The 19,750-nt window shown below is 42.0% G+C and overlaps 1 pseudogene; it reads right to left on the reverse strand.

The window, feature by feature from the left end:
• Positions 1-2,350: 2,350 nt before the first annotated feature.
• LOC148023403 (putative pectinesterase 53) overlaps positions 2,351-19,750 on the reverse strand; it is a 52,688-nt pseudogene continuing 35,288 nt past the window's right edge.

Genomic DNA, 19,750 nt, shown 5'->3' on the forward strand with positions numbered 1-19,750 from the left:
ATTTCCAAGATCCACTAACCACTTATTGTTTCGAGTATTTCAAGCCAAGTGCAATGGCTACCTCTCACATAGCCGTGCACAATCTCACACCTACAATTTAGTGAGCTTACCTTCAAGCTCGCGATTGAGTTGCCTCCTCCCTTAAGCATTCCGGTAGCTCCACAATCCAAGGTGCAAGCTTGATCCTCAAGCTCCAAGCTCCATGCTCCATTATCGAATAGGACAAGAGAAGAGGAAAAGAAGAGAGGAGAAGATGAAGAGCTTCTCCACCATGGTCTCTCACTCTCACACTCACTTCCTCACTCCCTCACACTCCCTCTCTCATGCACAAGCACAAGCAAGCAAGAACAAGAAGGAAAAGAAGAAGAGGAGAGCTAGTTTTTGCTACACATAAGAATGTGCTTTTTCATTCACTTTTTGCCTTTTGTACAAGCCCTAATCCCCTTTGGACACCCATCCCTTTTTTTACGTGATTGGTCATTTTAGCCTAGATCCTCTTTTTCTATTTCCTTCCTATATACATTGTACCTTTGCCCATGCCCGTCTACATTTACAAATTGCACAAGACTCTTACAAAAATTTAGGGTGTACCTTTGCATTTAAAATGTGCCTTAATTCTTTTGCACTTGCATTGAACTTTTAAGGTTATGCTTGCACTTTTGGCCTTTTCTCCTCTGATTTCTTTAGTCAAGCCATCTTTTTTTGCTTTGCCCTATTTTTTACATTTTCTTTTTGCTTTCTTTGCACTGGGGCTAAAATATACCTTGAGCACACAATTTAATCAATGAATATATTTTGTTTCTAACCTACTGAGTGGATGCATGTATGCATAATCTTCTACATTAGAGGGTGTGATAAAAAAGTTACACATAGAGAGTAGTCAATTAAAAGGGGATACCAAAATCACCTCATATATGTATACAAGGGGCCACTTTAGAGGTGCTTAAACACACACGATAGGGGTATCCTTTGAAGATTTTATTTTCCCTTGGGCACATGGCATGCGGTCGGGAGGAGGGGGGGGAGGAGGGAGGGAGGGGGGTTGGGTATGACATCTACCCTACAAGTGTGCTATGAAGTCTACCTACAAGTGTGATTTCAAACGCTTTTATGTTTTGTTGAACATTTTATGTGCTTACCATGGTCTTTGAATTTGCACTTGGTTCTTTTCCACATGTATGAATGAGGATGATAATATAATTGATGTGTTCACTAGTCATGGGAATCTAAGTGCCCACAATGTGCCAAAGAAAATAGATGGGCTTGTATTACTTAGAATAATGGCAGTGTTATCTTCAACATATTTAATACATTACACTCCTAAGCTTGGGCCATGAATGAATTTGCAATATTATTATTTTTAAAACTAGGAAATTTCAAGTTAAAGCATGTGTCAGTATATTATTCAATGAAATTTTAGGTACAGTGCAAATTAGCACATATGTTTTAACTTTTGAATTAACGTGTGATTTATTCTTGTGGCCACAAGAATGGTTATTGCTAAAAGAAAATGGTGTCAACCCTTGGAGTATCTTCTTACTCTTTAATATGTAATGTGAGCACTAAGCATATTTAATTTGCACATCTTATTTGGTCCATACAAGGGTTCATCTAAAGATACTTGTAAGATAAAAAAGGCAAAGCATGAAACCTCTAACTTTCTCATGGTGGCAAGCTCATAGCCTTGTAAACAAGCCTTTTATGAATGATTGAGTTTGATGTGCTGATGATGGTGCATAGGTGGCATCGAGATGTACCATTGCAAAGGGAAGTAGCTCATGTTTGGACTCAATTTGGATCATTGTTTTTCCTTCAATTGTTAGCTTGAACTCTAGTACAAGGTTGTGTAAATGGTTTTAGAATAGGCTTTTGAGTATGGAGTAGACAAAGCCCATTACTTTTAAAAATTAAGCCACAATCTCAATGATTTTATCTTGATGGCTCAAAAGATGTATCCATTACACATTTGTTCTACCAACAACAAAAGTAAATAGTTGTATAATACTAATCAAATACTTGAACTAATGCATAGATACTATTGTTATAGTTTCTCAAAATTACAGTGCTTATTTATGTTTTTTGTTCTTAATTTAAATTAACTTGTGGTATTGTCACACCATTCTATGATAAGTTTGCACAAAATGGAACCTTAAATGCTTAGATACTTAGAAATAGATATGATCAATGAACTTTTTTCTTAGGTTGACATGGACAAGATAATATACCCCATTGTTGGATCACTACAACTACTTTTAAGTTTCATAGATAGAATGATGTTGAGAATCTTGTTGAGCATGTCTCTAAAAATTTCTCACTATCATACTTGTTTAATTTGTATAAACATGATCTATGGCATGATACATATGGGGAGCAATACTATATGTCCAAAAAGGAAAATGTATGATTGAATAGGGTGGCAAATTGGAATTCCCCTAAAATAATGCTACACTTTGTAATTGAATCTTGTAGGTGATTGCTATAGTTCTATGATTGGACCCACAATTGTCCATCCACAAAACTTAGGGATGCAAAGGCAGCTGCTTGTGTAGCAGTTAATTGGTAAGACCATGCAACCCTATTCTTCGTGTTGGCCCCAGGTCCAGAGCATTGATATTCTCCATAGAAGGCTGTCCTATATCATGAAAAAACTAATTAAGATTAGTTTATTGAACTAGTAGCACAAGCACAAATGGCATAAAGAGGGCATAAATATAGTTCCAACCCAATATTATGACTAGTGTGATAAGTATTCAAGCACTTGCATGAAATGTCAATAACAAACCTCAGCTTTGCACTTGGATGGTGATCATGAAAGCTAACAGTAGCAAAAATATTTTATATTGGGTTTGGCCTTAACTTTCTTGTCATAGGACAAATGTTAGATTTTGCAATTTTGACCTTTTGAAGTGGGCAACACCTAGGAAGGTTCGATAATATTCTTGTAGCACAAAATAAAGCAATTTCTGTAGGGTTTCTTACATACTACATTGTTGCGATTTCTTTTTCCATGTATGTAGGTGAGGTGTGAAAATTGAGTTTCAACCCACATATGTAGGTCACAGAATTTTAATAATTGACATTCTAAATTCTTGAACACTTGGGGATAGAACTAGGTGACTTTATGATTTTGACATGAAATCTAGTCATAATCTCATTTCAATCGATTTGGAAAACTAAATGTTTAAGTACTACATAGATTCTCATATTATGTTGATGTGTGAGTGTGTGTGTATGAACATGCATGTGTATGTGTCTCTACATACATATGAATGCATGTGCTAATAGGATAGTTATCAAGAAGATTCATTTATGTGGGGGTATGTGTGTTGTGGGTAGGGAAGTTTTTTTTACACACATAGGCACGCACACGTGTGTGTGTGTGTGTGTTTGTGCTTGTGTGTGTCTGCATACAAATTTGTATGTGTGTGTGTGTACACATGTGCATGGGTGCATATGCCTACATGTGTGTATGTGTATATGTGCACACTGGGACTCACTTTTGATTGCTTGAATCTCTGAAATCATTCCATCCAGCAGGCATGATGATGTTGTCAATGTAAGAGTAGAGAAAGACCACTCGAGAATAAGGCCCCCATGCCCTTCCAAGGTAGATCATGCCGGACCCTGTAATCTTGCAATTCACAAATGAGAAGCCAGTGTTTTCTCCTGGCTTTTGTCGGTTTTGTGCTGTCACGGAGCCTGAACTGGTAGCTATGGAATGCAACTCACAACCTTGTAAATTTTAAAGCAATACATGTTTAATCTGAGGATATTGTAGAATCCAAGTGTCATACTTTACCCATGAATGCACCATTTATTCAAAGTTATTCAAGGATTAATCCATGAGAATGTCGTGGGTTTATATGCTAATTACCCATGATGGTAGCCTTATGACATTGGGACGTTGTAAAGAGTATTCTAATCAATTGATGCTTGAATGGAGGTATTCTTAAAGCCTAGTGTTGGCTTTGATCCAATAGGTCATGCTTATTAGCACTAGAGATTACCTCATAGTAAGATAGACCATCTTTGAATATGAAGTCAATGGATCCTTGAATGAAGCAACCTTGGAAATAGTGTTTGCCAGCATGGTCATACAAAGTGTCTTGTGCTCCGTAGAAGCCACAATTGTAGAACGACGCGTTGTCTCCCAATATACGCAAGGCAACTGCTTGTTTGCCTATCGCCCATAGAGTGGGAGCAAGAGCAGAGTTCTGTGGTGCAACTCAAAAATCAGGATGCATGTGTTAGCGAGCAAGCATGCTGCCGCAAGCATGATTATCCATAGGATATCTTCCATGCAACATTTTTTTGTTAAGATGCATCTTACCCTGAAAGAAATATCACGTGCAATAAAATTGTCGGCGTTGATGGCCACGCTAGAACTTTTGAATGTGCTCCCGCTGCTCTAGGCAGTGTCACCCCAAGTAATAGTCGTGACGTCTCTGCCGGAACCAATGAACGTGATATACGGTTTCGTACTTGGGATGACCACCTTCTCCCTGCAAGATCATCAGGAACAGAAACCCCACCGGAGGCGGACATCATCAGCTAATTGGTTCATGACCCTGTAATGTAATAGTGCTAGTTTCATTTGAACAGCTTGTGAAACAGTGATGAGATGAAGAAAGAATATGGTAGTGAGGGCTAATCGGATTAAAACCGGAAGAACGCTTGTGATAAGAAGTACCCCTAGCTTATACTAACACAAGGGACTTTTAATCAATCCCTATATAGGAAATCTTGTGAAATGTAGGAAATGTTGCAATTTTTCCTGTGTGTGTATGCATGTATTCCCTATATAAAACTAGGGAATGAGATTCCCCACATCTAATAGTAGGGAATTAAAGGTCAATATAGACTATTTCCTACCTTCTTTTAAAATTTCCTATATAAGAGTATACATGAACGTAATTCCCTACTTCTCCTTGTAGGGAAACATAGGTCACTACGAAGATTTCCTATGTTCTCTCAAAATTCCCTATATAAAAGAATTATATAAGAATGACACTTCCTAATTGTAATAGTAGGGAACTTTAAGTACATAGAGAATTTTCTACCTTCTCTCAAAATTCAATGTATAGGAAATTATAAGAAATTCAAGCTTTAATCTAGCTCGTAAACACAATATAAAAATTAATAAAATTGAAAGTAACCATATGGAGGTGAACCTAGATTTTCTACCCCCCCCCCCACACACACACACATGAACATGTTGCATGCACCTGTTTGCATGTATGCGTGCACACATACACACATGAACATGTGTGCACATGCATACACATGCACATAGATACACACACATGCAAGCCTCTTCACTTTTAGTCAAAAGGCCATATCTAAATATAGTTGTGGGCTTGTTTATCGTAGCACTAAATGTTGGAAATGACCACCATGTTGCAAAAAAAAGGAGGCCTCAAACCAAGTAGTTACATACTTATTTTGTGCAATATTACTCTCTTTTCTCTAACTTTTTTGGATGACGTAACCATTTAATGCACATGTTTTAATATTTCTTGTAGACATAGGATATTGTATAATGGCACACATGGCAATGTTTGGATTAAAAGCCTTATAGGTTTTCATGCACTCCTTGCACGAATTGGTCTACAGATCATGGTTAATTTAAGAACAATAGTAAAATACTCACCCTTGCAAGCTTGGACATGCCAATGTAAACATAATCTTGGTTTAGCACCCTATGAGCCTTGGATGAGAAACCATCAAGATTTTGAATAGTTATAGTGTATCCACTAATGACTAGATGGTTGAAATGATCCAATTTTTTTTAGATATCCTATTACTCTTGTTAGGAGAAAATGTTTGTATTTGTATAACTTCTTTAAATGAGCAAGATGACACTTGCCTTTGAGTGCCATAGTGATAACATGTGTCCAAGAGTCTTAATCTTCCTTTAGTAGTTCTTAAAATAGCAGGACACATATGTTGTATACTCTAGATAATTCAAAGACCTTGGGATCTCCTAGTAAGGCCCCTTATGGACCAACTTTTAGAGGTCCCTAGAGAGGAGGAGTTACACTCTTAAGTAATTGTTATAGAAAAATTCTCCAAATGAATTTAAGGGTAGCATTATAAGCTTGGGTGGGGCCCTAGTCATAGACAAGAACTCCACTTTTACTTCTTTATCACAACTCATTCTAGAGTGACGATGTTAGAAAACATCCATTTTGAGCTATGTCCATGTAATTCGTAAGGGACCTAACCATACAAATTAAGACAAAAGTGTTTGCCATTTGGATCAATACTCTAGAATAACTAAGGGTCATTTCATATTCATTCAGGGACAAATGTGTGCAACAAAGCTGTTAATTGAGGTTGCAATTATTCAATGGGAGATAGAACTATCATAGTGTTGCTAAATTTGACAAGCAGGAGGTGAGTGGATAGTTTTCTATAGTACACAAAAAGGAGTGGCTAGCCATTACCACCGATCAAATGCATGATGCAAGCATCCAAACAAATTTGAAATTAGGAGCACCCAAATCATGTTTGATCCGCCTTTCATTTCTTTCGGTTTATGCATTCTAAGGTGTTTGTTCATTTGGGCATTTATGAAACCTTCCTATGCCAACAGTGTTCCTCAAGGTGATGAGGTCCACAAGTCAGCTTTGGCTCTTTACATCCATAACCTAGTATGTCTAGCCATCAGAGTGCCATTCCAAGTCTATTCATAACCTAGTACATCTATCCAAGATTAGACAAAACACTATTCCAAGTCTATTCATAAATCACACTTTTTGTCTTGTGGGGGACTAAAATCTTTAAATCCAACATACAATGATCAAAAGTAGTACAATCCCAATATGGTGATGAGAATACATCTCATGCAATATAGTTATCAAAGATACCACAGATAAAATTGAATTACACCAATCAAAATACATCATAGAGAGAGAAAATGGATGTGTGTGAAATAGGAATAGAGTTTGATTCTGGTTATGGCATGTGAGCTTTTGTACGACTTGTGCCTATGTGGTTTCTGAAGCGTGCCTCAATTGCTTCAATATTATAGCGTTAGGAGATGAAAATGGATCCCATCGGGTTTCATGTGCTAATGAAGCCATGAAAGGTATTGGTGGTTATTGAAGGTAGATTATGTGCTCTCGGATCCAATTTAATTTTCTAGGAAGAAAGGACATGAGAAGTGGGCAATTTTGTTAGTATAGCTACTCTTGATTTGCATATAATATATTCAACAATCAATTTTTTGCATGTTTTTACTGATATAGATAGCTGAGGCGTATATTTCTTATTTGAACCTTCAGCAATTTGTCAACCTCTTGCCATTTGTATGGATAAATTAAAATTCAAATAAAGGTCTACTAGGATGGCTTTGAAAATGGAGACTAACTCAAACATGAAGGAAACAAATATCGATGGAATGTTGTAGCATGGGAGTTTTTAAGTGTTGAGAGGTCAAAAGAAGGACTTGGATTAATGAAACCAAAAGAGGGAACATATTCCTTGGTGTTTCAAATTCTTAAGAGGTTGGGTGCACAACAACTATGGGCTATCATTGTTTCCTTGGTGTTTCAACTACTTAAGAGGTTCAATGCACAACAACTATGCATTTGTAATGTGGGAATATAAGAAGAGGGATGCTCTTTTGAGGCACATAATGTGGAGGTTCAAAACTTTTTCAAGAAATGAGGTACCTAGCTCTTGAGATTGGCATGAGGGGTGACAATGCAAGTATGGACAACTTAAAATTCAAATATGTAGGTCAGCGAGGATGGCTTTTAATATGGAGACTAACTCGAACATGAAGGAAACAAATATTGATAGCATGTTGTAGCATGGGAGTTTTTAATAGTTGAGAGGTCAAAAGGACTTGGATTAATGAAAACAAAAGAGGGAACATATTTCTTGGTGTTTCAACTACTTAACAGGTTGGATGCACAACAACTATGGGCTATCATTATAAAGAATTGGGTGGCAACCTACCATACTTTAGTAGATTTGTGGTGGATAGGCCCAACATCTTGGGATATCCTAATAGCTAAAGCTATTATAGTCAAGATTATTGCCACTACAAGATATAGACCTTATAGCGACGTTTAAAGCGACGAAAATACAAACAACAAAATTTGCCCCCGTCGTCGCAAAAAGCATCGTTATTGACGACGCCATAGAATCGTCGCTATATGCGTCACTATGTGCGTCGCTATATGCGTCGCTATACTATATGCATCGCACATAGCGACGGTTACAGAGAATTTGCGACGCTGATAGCGACGGCAATAGCGACGCGTGCAGTGATTTTGCGACGCAAAATAGCGACGGTAACAGAGAAAAAAAAAATTTGTGGTAGGGCAGCAAGCTGCCCTGCCACATATAGCACAGTGTGCTGTATGAGAGCCATACAAAATAGTTTCTGCACTGCTTCACACAAAGCGTTTGCAAACAAAAAGAATGTATACTGAAATCATTAAACTGATGGATGAAATAAATACATGATATCGCATAAAATACGATTGGTACAATCATAAAACAATATCACTAATACATAGAAAATGTCTACATAGATCGGGCGACTAAAAACTAAAGGTATGTGAGCTCTAAGGATCCAAGGGCGAGCTACAAATCCTCGTCCCCCGAAAGCTCGTCCCGCCGCAAAGGAGCATCAAACGGATTCTGCAGAAAAAGAAACAACATATCAATCCACCATACAATAATGCATTCAAATATCTCATGGTAACTACGGACAAGAAAGATGAGTGACTTACTGGGCCGCCGCGTCTATACAATCGGTCGATCAATGATCTGAGACCGTGCTTCTCCGCATATCGAGTCTCAAGGCCTTGCGGATCGCGATTTGTAATGGAGTGCTGCAAAGAAAACAAAATGCTAACTGTTAGAAACATGATTGTCAGTACAAAGAATATCTCAAAAAAACAAATAAGCAAAACAAAAGAGAATCTTACAAAGTCCTCCAAATATGTCCTGTGGCCGCCACTCCCAAGATGATGTACCGATCCGGCCTCGATTTGTGCCCTCGCCGCCTCCCGCTGCTGACTCCAACATCCTGGCGAATTTGTAGCCTCCTCCCTCAGTCGGTGCCAGTCGTCTGCATCTAACCACTCGGGCTTTGGAGCCCCACTCTTGATTGCCTTGCGTGCATCGGATCATCTATATGACATGTATGCACGCATGCAATCCATCATCCAGCCCGTAGAGAATCTATCCACTGCGGCTGGCACCGGGAACTCCTCGTGCAAGGATGCTACTATGTACTCCTTGCTCCCCTCCGGTATGTTCCTCCAATGATCCAGGACGTTGTGCCGAAAAACTTGTTGGCACAACTCCCTCATGCGAGCCATCACCCTCCTCCCCTCATCATTCATGATGATGGCTCCTGACCTGCCATCCACTAAGTATCCATAATCCCTAGGAGTGTGCCGTGTATGGGCCCTTTCCCATCTCCATCCACGCTCCTGGGCATATCCAGGAGATCCCTGAACATCCGGTGTACCGACGGGGGTACCCTCTCCCGGAGTGCCACACAAAGGGGTGCCGCCAGAGGGTGTGCCACCAAAAGGAGTGCCACCAGAGGGGGTGCCACCAAAAGGAGTGCCACCAAAAGGCGTGACATCTGCCGACGGCTGCGCAAAAGCCGGAGTAACTGGAGTGGACGTCCCCACAGGTGTGACAAATCCTGGCGGTGACCGAGCTCCAGCTGAACGATGAGACGGAGACACTGCGTCCGTGTCTCCACAGCAGCACCTCCCTGATCCTCCTGCAGTCGCAGTCCCTCCCTCTGGCCCAAGTCGCGAGCGTCGAGATCGTCTACTCGAAACTGAAGCATCTGATCGCCCCGAAGCTGATCTAGCAGAGCGTCCTGACGAAGAACGAGACAGCTCCTGATCTGCTATCTCTCTGAATCTCACGAGCTGATCTGGAGACATACGTGCCATCATCTCCTGAAACTCCTCATCGCTCATCCCTCGACTCATCCTGAAAATGTCGATACCTGCATAGATAAAAAAATAATGTTAGAATAATCAATTTAAACTATACAAAGCACATTAATAAAATCATTTTTGAAAAATCCCTCTTAAAATGCATATCTTATTTACCTTTATGGAAGATCTAAACAACGAATTGAGTAATACAATTCTCCAAGAATGAAGTTGAAGGTATAACATACCACCATCGAGGTTGTCGGGGATTTGGATAGAAGATTACCTGTTCACAAACACTTACAAACCGTCTTCAAACCATTGTGACATAAACCATGTCGTATTACAATTAGCAAGCAAATGCCTAGTTGCACCTGTTCACAATGGGCCGGCAACACAAAGGTGTCGCGTAAATCCATCCATTTTTTTTCGGAATCTATTTCGAGAAATCCAGATGGACCTCGTCGAACTGTTGCGCCAGCTCCTCCAAGTACCACTTTGAACCACTGCACGTCGAATATTATCATGGAGAAGCTACGGTAATCCACCGTAATAATACTTTGCAAATTCCCAAAATACTCCATCTCATCCACAACCGTGTTCGGATCCGTTGCTCGTCGCCGGCTCTCTTGCTCAAACCTTGCCATGACACCACAGTCCATTGTGGAGCGCATTTTGTCAATACGCTCCACCCGAAAATGCCGTCCGCGCGACCACGCTGCACTATATATTTTGTACTGCACATTGAAACACTCAAGTTAGATGTAGCAAGCAAATTTAGATACGACACATTCTAAACCCCTCATTACCTTTGGACTACATCCCCTCGAGAACTCCCACTCCTCCATTGAGACCTCTCTCCCTTCGCTGGATGCTGCGGTCAAGGCTCCATGCAACCATCGTGTTGACATAAACCGCGGCATCTCCTCCATGCCTTCGGGATATCGAATCGGTCGGTGACGCGTACTGCGTCAGAATTCGGCTCGTGCTTCCTCTCGATCTTGCCTTGCAATCTGGTACTTGGCGAGCCACGTCTCCACGGAGGCATGGTGCAACATACAAAAGCCATTCACCTTCTCTTCCATTGAGGCATCCATTCTTTTTTCTACCCCATTTCCAACCACCACATCTCCAGTCAGCCTGTCATCGTCCTTCAGCGTCCATAGCATTTCATTGTCTGGTTCCACCGTTGGTAGCCATTGTGAGATATGCACTAACGCCTCTGACACCAACCAACCTTCCGCCATGCTACCTTTCGGACGAGCTCGTTGTCGCACAAAGCCTTTCAGGGTTTTCATGAAGCGCTCCAGGAAGAACATCCATCGCGTATGGACAGGTCCAGCAATCTCCACTTCATCCACAAGATGCACAAGAAGGTGAACTTGTATCGTGAGCATGCTAGTGGGCAGGTATTTCTCAAAGAGACAGGCCGTCTCGACTGCTCCCCGCCTTGCGGATTCAATAGAGGACGTCTTAATCTCTTTCTGTGAGATCCATTGCACCAAAGTCGACAGCTTGTAAATGGCCCTGCGAATTTCTGGAGTTAGGCATCCCGCGATCGCGATCGGTAGGACAAACTACCAAAAATGAGAAAGCATTAAGAATAATGGTCACTTTTCAAATTTCAAAATGTCCACGCTAATTAAAATCCATTCTGTTCACAAACCTGACATATCTTATGCCAATCATGGGATTTTAGCCCAGAAATCTGGTCATCTTTAGAAAATGCGGACCTGAGAGAACGCATCATACCCGTCGGAGTGCGGATAGACTTGATTACTTGCTTCACAATGCGCTCTTCTTTGGTAGACAAAACCCAGGGAGCGCGAGGAAGCTGCACTCCCCCTTCAGCACTCGACTGCGGCCAAAGCGCCTCCATCTTACCTACCTCCTTTAAATCCATTCGTGCCCCTATAGTGTCTCTCTTTCCTGTGATGTGGTCCCATAGCAAGCTGCCCACATTTTTGAAAATATGCATGGGATCCAACAAGTGGTTGACCTGTAAGTGGGTCCAATATGCCAACTCGTAGAAAACTGAGAACCGCCACATTCCATTTGGATGTGAATCCGGGTTTACCATTTTCAGCTCATACCAGCTTGCAGCGTTCATACGTGCTGGAGGTCGTCCAAGAAAACCTTCCCTGAGTTCATGATCCTCCGGCAAGAAAGCGGCGTGTCCTTGGTATACCATCTTCTTCATGGTTCGTGACCTTCGGGAGTCTAATTGTGGTCCACACAATGGACATGCATGATAACCTGAGGTAACGAGACCTGCAAGGCGATCCACGACCTAGTGAATACTTGATTGAATGAAATAAAATATAGATATTACCGGCGAGAACAAAGGTCTGCTCACCTGAGCACTCTCCCAATCCCGGAAAGTCATGCATCGTCCACATGAGAATGGCTCGAATGTTGGCTGACCGCCGACCATCGCGCCTGCTCATATCTTGCACCGTGACCCCCTCCTCCCACAAAATCTTAAGCTCATTGACTAATGGACGAAGATACACGTCCATATTTTTTACTTTGTAGCGGCCCGGGACGAGCAAGCTAAGGATGAGATGTCCTTTCTTCGTAGAAAGCCATGGAGGAATGTTGTAGTTGACAAGCACTATAGGCCACACACTGTAAGAAGTCGAGCGCAGACCGAATGGGTTCACACCATCCATGGCGAGACCGAGCCGAAGATTCCTTGGCTCTCGCGCAAAGCCTGGGAAGGTAGAGTCAATGTGGCTCCATGCGCGCGAATCTACTGATATTCGTTGAACTCCATCCGTGGACCTATTCTGCACATGCCACGTTGTCAAGCTTGCCATGGCAGACGTGCGAAACATGTGGTTTATGCGGGGGATGAGCGGAAAGTGTCTGAGGACTTTTCGAGGGATGGTTTGCCCTTGCAAGTCCTGTCGATACCTGTGAGCACCACACTTTGGGCATGTCTCCATACTCTCGTATTCATCTCGAAACAATATGCAGTCGTTGATACATGCATGGATGTTATTGTAGTCCATGCCAAGCTTCCGTAAAACATGTCGCGCATCATCACGAGACTCAGGCATGGTGTTTGCAGGTGGCAATATATGATATTTCAATAACTTGAAAAAATCATAAAACACCTTGAAAAATCTATCCACGTTTGCAATAATAATGTTTAAAAAAAAAAACAATGAAGTCTGTGTGCAAGGTACCTGAATAACTCAGTCACACTCGTATCGCTCCAACCGTATTTTGCTTGCACACTTAAGAGTGCAAGCAATGTCTTCAACCGAGATACTCGGCACCCATCATATAATGGTATGGATGCTTCCTCTTTGAGCGGGTCAGATGTCTCAACATCCATGGGAATCAATGCATCGATCATTGCCTCCATCTCAGGCTCCAAGATTGTAGGCAAGTCGGGAAGGTTGTCTGTCTCCTCTGGCATTGACGGTATAGATGGGCCTTGCGAGTGGTCGATTGGCTCCTGCAATCCATCCATCGCACGTCCACGAACTCTTCTAATTGGCCGCAAAGGGTGCACTCCCCCTTGGGTCGAGACATCACCCCCCTGGATACAAAATTTACCAACAAGACCCAATCTTATTGTGTATGGTTTTCAATTAGCTTGAGAGTACAATGCATGAAAAATGCTAACTTCAAATTACCGTACCGTTTGCTGAAAGTCTGCAATCGCCTGATCAATGATCTCAGATTGAAACTCGCCAAATCGTCGTACGTGTTCTATAGACAATCGGCGTTTTCGTCTAATTGCCAACTTGCATTGAGAGCAAGGACATGGGACACGCTGATTAAGATACGACTCGCGGTCTTGAACAATAGGACCTTCTTCGTTTGCCATCTTATCTACATTACAGCAAACAAGGCTTAAATGGATAGCTTTATGGAGATGTACGTCAAGTTGCAAGTTGACCATAAACCTTGCATTGTATATAGTAGTCGAGAGATTATCCAATGTTATATCTCGGCCTTGTATCATGCTCAACGATTTGTTTATCCCGGTAGATAATTTTTTGTTATATCTCGGCTTTGAGTATAAGTAATCCATTTTAAAATTAATGCGCGCCATCTATGAAATTTTATAACTATAGTAATAAAATTTATTTCAATCAATTCTACTCATAGTCATAAGACCTGAGAGAAATTATCCTATACTCAATTTAAGGGTTTCTTTTTCTATAACAATAATTTTGGGTTCATTTTGATGAAGTACGCGGCCGTATGCAAAGCACATTGCATACCATTATCAATACGTATATTATCTTAAATTTTCTTCCCTTCCCTCTCCCTCTCTTTCTCTCCCTCTCCCTCTCCCTCTCTTTCTCTCTTCTCTCCCTCTCCCTCTCCCTCTCCCTCTCCCTCTCTTTCTCTCTTCTCTCCCTCTCCCTCTCCCTCTCCCTCTCCCTCTCCCTCTCTCATTTCCCTCTCCCTCTCTTTCTCTCACCCTCTCTTCCTCTCCCTCTCCCTCTCCCTCTCCCTCTCTTCTCTTTCTCTCCCTCTCCCTCTCCCTCTCCCTCTCCCTCTCCCTCTCTCATTTCCCTCTCCCTCTCTTTCTCTCTTCCTCTCTTTCTCTCACCCTCACCCTCTCCCTCTCCCTCTCATTCTCTTTCTCTCCCTCTCTCATTTCCTCCCTCCCCCTCCCTCTCCCTCTCCCTCCCTCTTTCTCCCTCTCCCTCTCTCTTTCTCTTCCTCACCCTCTCCCTCTCCCTCTCGTTCTCTTTCTCTCCCGCTCTCATTTCGTCCCTCCCCCTCCCTCTCCCTCTCCCTCCCTCTTTCTCCCTCTCCCTCTCCCTCTCCCTCTCTCTCCCTCATTTCCTTCCCCTCCCCCTCCCTCTCCCTCTTCCTCTCCCTCTCCCTCTCTTTCTCTTTTTTTCCCTCTCCCTCTCTATCTCTCTTTCTCTCTCATTTCCTAAACAAGCAAAAAATATTCTCTTTCTCTTCCTCTCCCTCTCTTCCTCTCTTTCTCTCACCCTCACCCTCTCCCTCTCCCTCTCGTTCTCTTTCTCTCCCGCTCTCATTTCCTCCCTCCCCCTCCCTCTCCCTCTCCCTCCCTCTTTCTCCCTCTCCCTCTCCCTCTCCCTCTCTCTCCCTCATTTCCTTCCCCTCCCCCTCCCTCTCCCTCTTCCTCTTCCTCTCCCTCTCTTTCTCTTTTTTTCCCTCTCCCTCTCTATCTCTCTTTCTCTCTCATTTCCTAAACAAGCAAAAAATATTCTCTTTCTCTCCCTCTCCCTCTCTTCCTCTCTTTCTCTCACCCTCACCCTCACCCTCTCCCTCTCGTTCTCTTTCTCTCCCTCTCTCATTTCCTCCCTCCCCCTCTCTCTCCCTCTCCCTCCCTCTTTCTCCCTCTCCCTCTCCCTCTCCCTCTCTCTCCCTCATTTCCTTCCCCTCCCCCTCCCTCTCCCTCTTCCTCTCCCTCTCCCTCTCTTTCTCTTTTTTTCCCTCTCCCTCTCTATCTCTCTTTCTCTCTCATTTCCTAAACAAGCAAAAAATAAAGTGATTTAAACATCCTCCAAGCAAAAGGGAGAGGGAGAGATACAATGCACTCTCCCTCTCTTTCTCTTTCTATCCCTCTCTCATTTCCTTTCCCTTCCTCTCCCTCTCACTCTCTTTCTCTCTCATTTCCTCTCCTAAACAAGTAAAAAATAAGGTGATTCAAACATTAAACAAGCAAAAGGGAGAGGGAGGGAGAGAGAGAATGCATTCTCCCTCCTTCTCCCTCTCTTTCTCTTTCTCTCCCTCTCCTATTTCCTCCCCCTCCCTCTCCCTCTTCCTCTATTTATCTTTCTCTTTCTTTCCCTCTCCCTCTCCCTCTCTCTTACTCTCTCGTTTCCTCTCCTAAACAAGCAAAGAAGAAAGTAATTTAAACATTAAACAAGCAAAAGGGAGAGAGAGAGAATGCACTCTCCCTCTCTTTCTCTCCCTCTCCCTCTCCCTCTCTTTCTCTCACTCTCTCTCCCTCTCCCTGTCCTTCTCTTTCATTTCCTCTCCTAAACAAACAAAAGAGAACGATTTAAACCTTCAACAAGTAAAAGAAAGAGAGAGGGAGACTCACCAATGAGATATGGCGAGCGTGGGCGGCTTCTCTTTGCAACGAGTGCTCCTCCTCTCCTTCACGAACAACGACGGTGGCGGCGGCGGCGGCGGCGGCGGTAAGTCTCTTCCTCCTCTTCTCCCACAAAGCCTTGGCTCTCTCCCTCGCTCTCTCCCTCGCTCTCGCTCTCGCTCTCAAAAGGCGAAGAAAACAAAATGAAAACGGCGCTCTGGTTTCGGCCGCGCTTTTTTTCCCTGCGGCGTCGCTATATGCGTCGCTATTTGCGTCGTAAATACGACGCAAATAGCGACGCATATAGCGACGCCGATATTTGCGACGCAAATAGCGACGCATATAGCGACGCCGATATCCGCCGTTGTTAATCGGCGTCGCTATTGCCCCATTCCCTTGTAGTGTGCCTTAGCAATGGCCCAACAATTGGGAAAGAAATCAAAATACAAAGAATTCTGAATGTTGAGGAGTCTCTTGAGTTACAATGGAATCAAGATAATTGCCTTAGAAATTTCCCAACAATTACTCACACTTGAGTTGTGGTGTGCCAATTGGAAGATGTAAGGTTGTGTTAGATGTTGGTGAAAGTTGCAAAATAATTCCAACAAAAATCGAAAAACCTGATCCTTGAGAGAAAAACCTCTTTATAGGATTTTCATATCATGAATGGTTTTAATTTCATCATACTATTTTCCCGAGTTGATGGCTTTCTAGATGTGAGATGTGACATGATTCAAACTTGCATCACATTCATTGATCATCGCATGAAAGATAAAATATATCATTATGTTTGTCCCTCAAGATTGTAATTAGTCCCCCTTGACTTGCTGGACCTCAAATCCTTGTAAGAACCCTATAATAGAGGTCTAGAGGGCATCTAGGCAAAGACTCACTCACCCGGGAGCTTGAACCTACACCACCATGATTGCTCTCAATCACCTCCATAAGGTTTGAAGATAGAAATTGATTCCATTTGGTTTATAAAGTGTTGCGGTAGTAATTTCATACAAAAAGCAAGTAGGGTTGTAGCCATCGAAACTAGGGCCGGTCTGAATGATTAATTCGCAAGTAGAAGAGGGTTGTTCTGGGGAAAATAGGTTGGTGCCAATGCATCTAAAGTCACATGGCAAGCTATGGATCTTCACAAAAGAGAAAACCACTATTCAAGAGGAATCCTGGATTGAGGGTGCTTTTGATTGGAAAGAAAATTTAAACCAAAATAGGCTACCTTATATTACTAGTTTGGGCACTACTAATGGAAGAATTGCACTTTCTTGAGATGTTATGGCTTCTATTGCACAAATAACTTATTTGGCACTTAGGTAAGTAGCCTCGTCATCATCGTTTCACCCAACACATATGACATCTCCATAATACACAATAGGGAAAGTCATATGTATTAGTTTTAAATTTATTATTAGTACAATTGAGTTCATCCACAAGTTTTAGAGGATCTAGTGGAGTTCTATATAGTGCAAAGAGGAGGCTAAAAACATTGAAAAGTATCCAAAGTTAATTTTATTTTCAAAATGCCTCCTCTTTTGCAACCACTCATCTGTTTCTACTTTAATGATGACATCTAGCAATGAACTTTGTCTTCTAAGTATAAGTCAACTTTATAATGTACATACCAATCTCCTCTATAAAAACTTCTGTGTTGTCTTTCTCAAAGCTCCTCAAATCTAAGAGAGGACTTGAGATCGTTACTTTGTTACAAAAAACACTAAGCATATGTTCACCAAAATTAATGACATGATTCATGAGATTGTGAGGAGCCACTTGCATTTTATAGTTGGAATTTCATGACATTGATGATGATGACTCTGATTACAAGCTACTTGCCTATTTTTAGAATCTCCAAAGGGTGAAGACTCTTCTTTTTAGCATGTGCAATGTAAAAGAAGAAACATCAAAATCCAATATAGAATTACATTGTGTAAGCATGTAGGTATCAAACATTGATCCATTATATAAATGTAATCTTTTACCAAGAAACACCAAAATCTAATTTTCATTATTGGTGAGCTTGATGAGAGTAATATTACTTTTATATTTGATCCAAGGGGACAGCTACACAAATGTTTGCGAACTGGGGGGAAGGACTAAATACGTCACGTGCTTTTGCATGGCTAAGAGATTAGCGGCTATGAGATTATGGTGGATTTTATTTCAACCCGACAAAGACATATTCCAATGTCAAATGGACTTGGTGGCATAACTGCATATGTACATATGCAAGATGATGCATCCTTTATTAAGGTCTAATAATAGAATGAAAAAGGGGGAGACATTATGTATTTCATTAAATTATTAAGGGGTTTAATGTGCTTTTAGTATGCATGCGTAGGGTTGGTAGCAACGTTCATTTTGCCGCCATTTTGAGGGAGACCTGTTATAACTCAACCAATATTGAGAGAGAGAGAGAGAGAGAGAGAGAGAGGTTTCTTGGACCAACATTTTGCTCTGTATCACAGCAGGAGTAGAAGTTGGAGGAAAATGCACTAGCGATTGCATAGCCGGGTTAGCGAGATCGAAGACCGAGAGGGAAAACTTGGACTTGTTGTCGGCTAGAGCCACAGACTGTCATGGACGGCATACTCGGCCACAATATTCGGCGTCATGGATCAGTGCGGCAATATCAGCCAGGGAAACATATAACGAGTTATTAGTTGAGAACCATGGGTCCCGTCGAATCTGATCATGGATGGTTATGCGCTTCCGAGGGTCCACAGTAAGCAGCTTGTTGTCGATAAGCGTCCTGGCTTGTGGAGAGACCCAGGAGGGGAAGGAGGACTGGGCAGTACAGATCATTTGATCAAAAAGTTGATCGAGTTCCAACGACAACATCGACTTTGGAGGGACCTATCCAGACAGTTAATTAGTATGTTGTTCGTGGGTGGATGGGTATTGGGTCCATTATAATCAACACGGAATGGTGCTGCAGCTTCATCTACGGTACGTCTCGGCGCATGATCTTCAATATGGCATTTACATTGGTCAATTATAACCCTGCCGTTAAGGCTCTGCCGTTAAGGCTCTGCAGCCTTAACGTATTGGGTCCATTATAACCCTGCCGTTAAGGCTCTGTGGTTATAATTTTTGTATTGATGAGCAATATGGCGTCGTCCTCCAGCTAATCCTTTGTTATTCTGGCCAGATTTAGCATGAGCTTTGAAAGTTTGGACTAGTGATGACGATGATGTCACTGACCTTCTTGGCAATATTTTTGATGATGGCACTGATGCAGATGAGACGGTTGGGTGCTCATCCACAACAAAAGGCTTGAATTCCCTTCGATAGGCTAGTAGGGTGAACAAGATGCGGCCAGCAGGGGGCCCCTCTGATCCACCCAGTCGCACAGCTTTCCGTCGGCGCAGGGCGCACCTTCCCAGTCACTGAGTTAAGGTTAGTTCTTTCTCTTTCTTAATAAGAAGCCACCCGCATGTGTCTATACTCATTACTTCTTTCTCTTTCTTATTCTCAATACTAGTCAATAGTCGTTACAACTTTTTGTTTGAGCATCTTCTTTCTATTTGTCTTAGTCAATGAGTAAATATTAATGTGAGTGAAACTTAGTTAATTGATCTAAGGTTTAGCTTTCGTGCATTTATGAAACCTTGTTCTTAAAGTACTCTCACTCACTCCCTCTTCAAAGACATGCACATATATATGCATGGATCCACATATTCTATACGTGTTACCTTGGTGTTACAGAAGTTGATTAATCACATGTAGAGTGCAATGCCATGTTAAACAAGTGTAGTGGGCTCCTAAGATTATTAAGCAT

This window comes from Lygodium microphyllum, chromosome 16 (genome assembly GCF_053477565.2).
Source record: "Lygodium microphyllum isolate KBCC chromosome 16, Lygodium_microphyllum_v1.1.10, whole genome shotgun sequence".
Taxonomy (NCBI): domain Eukaryota; kingdom Viridiplantae; phylum Streptophyta; class Polypodiopsida; order Schizaeales; family Lygodiaceae; genus Lygodium; species Lygodium microphyllum.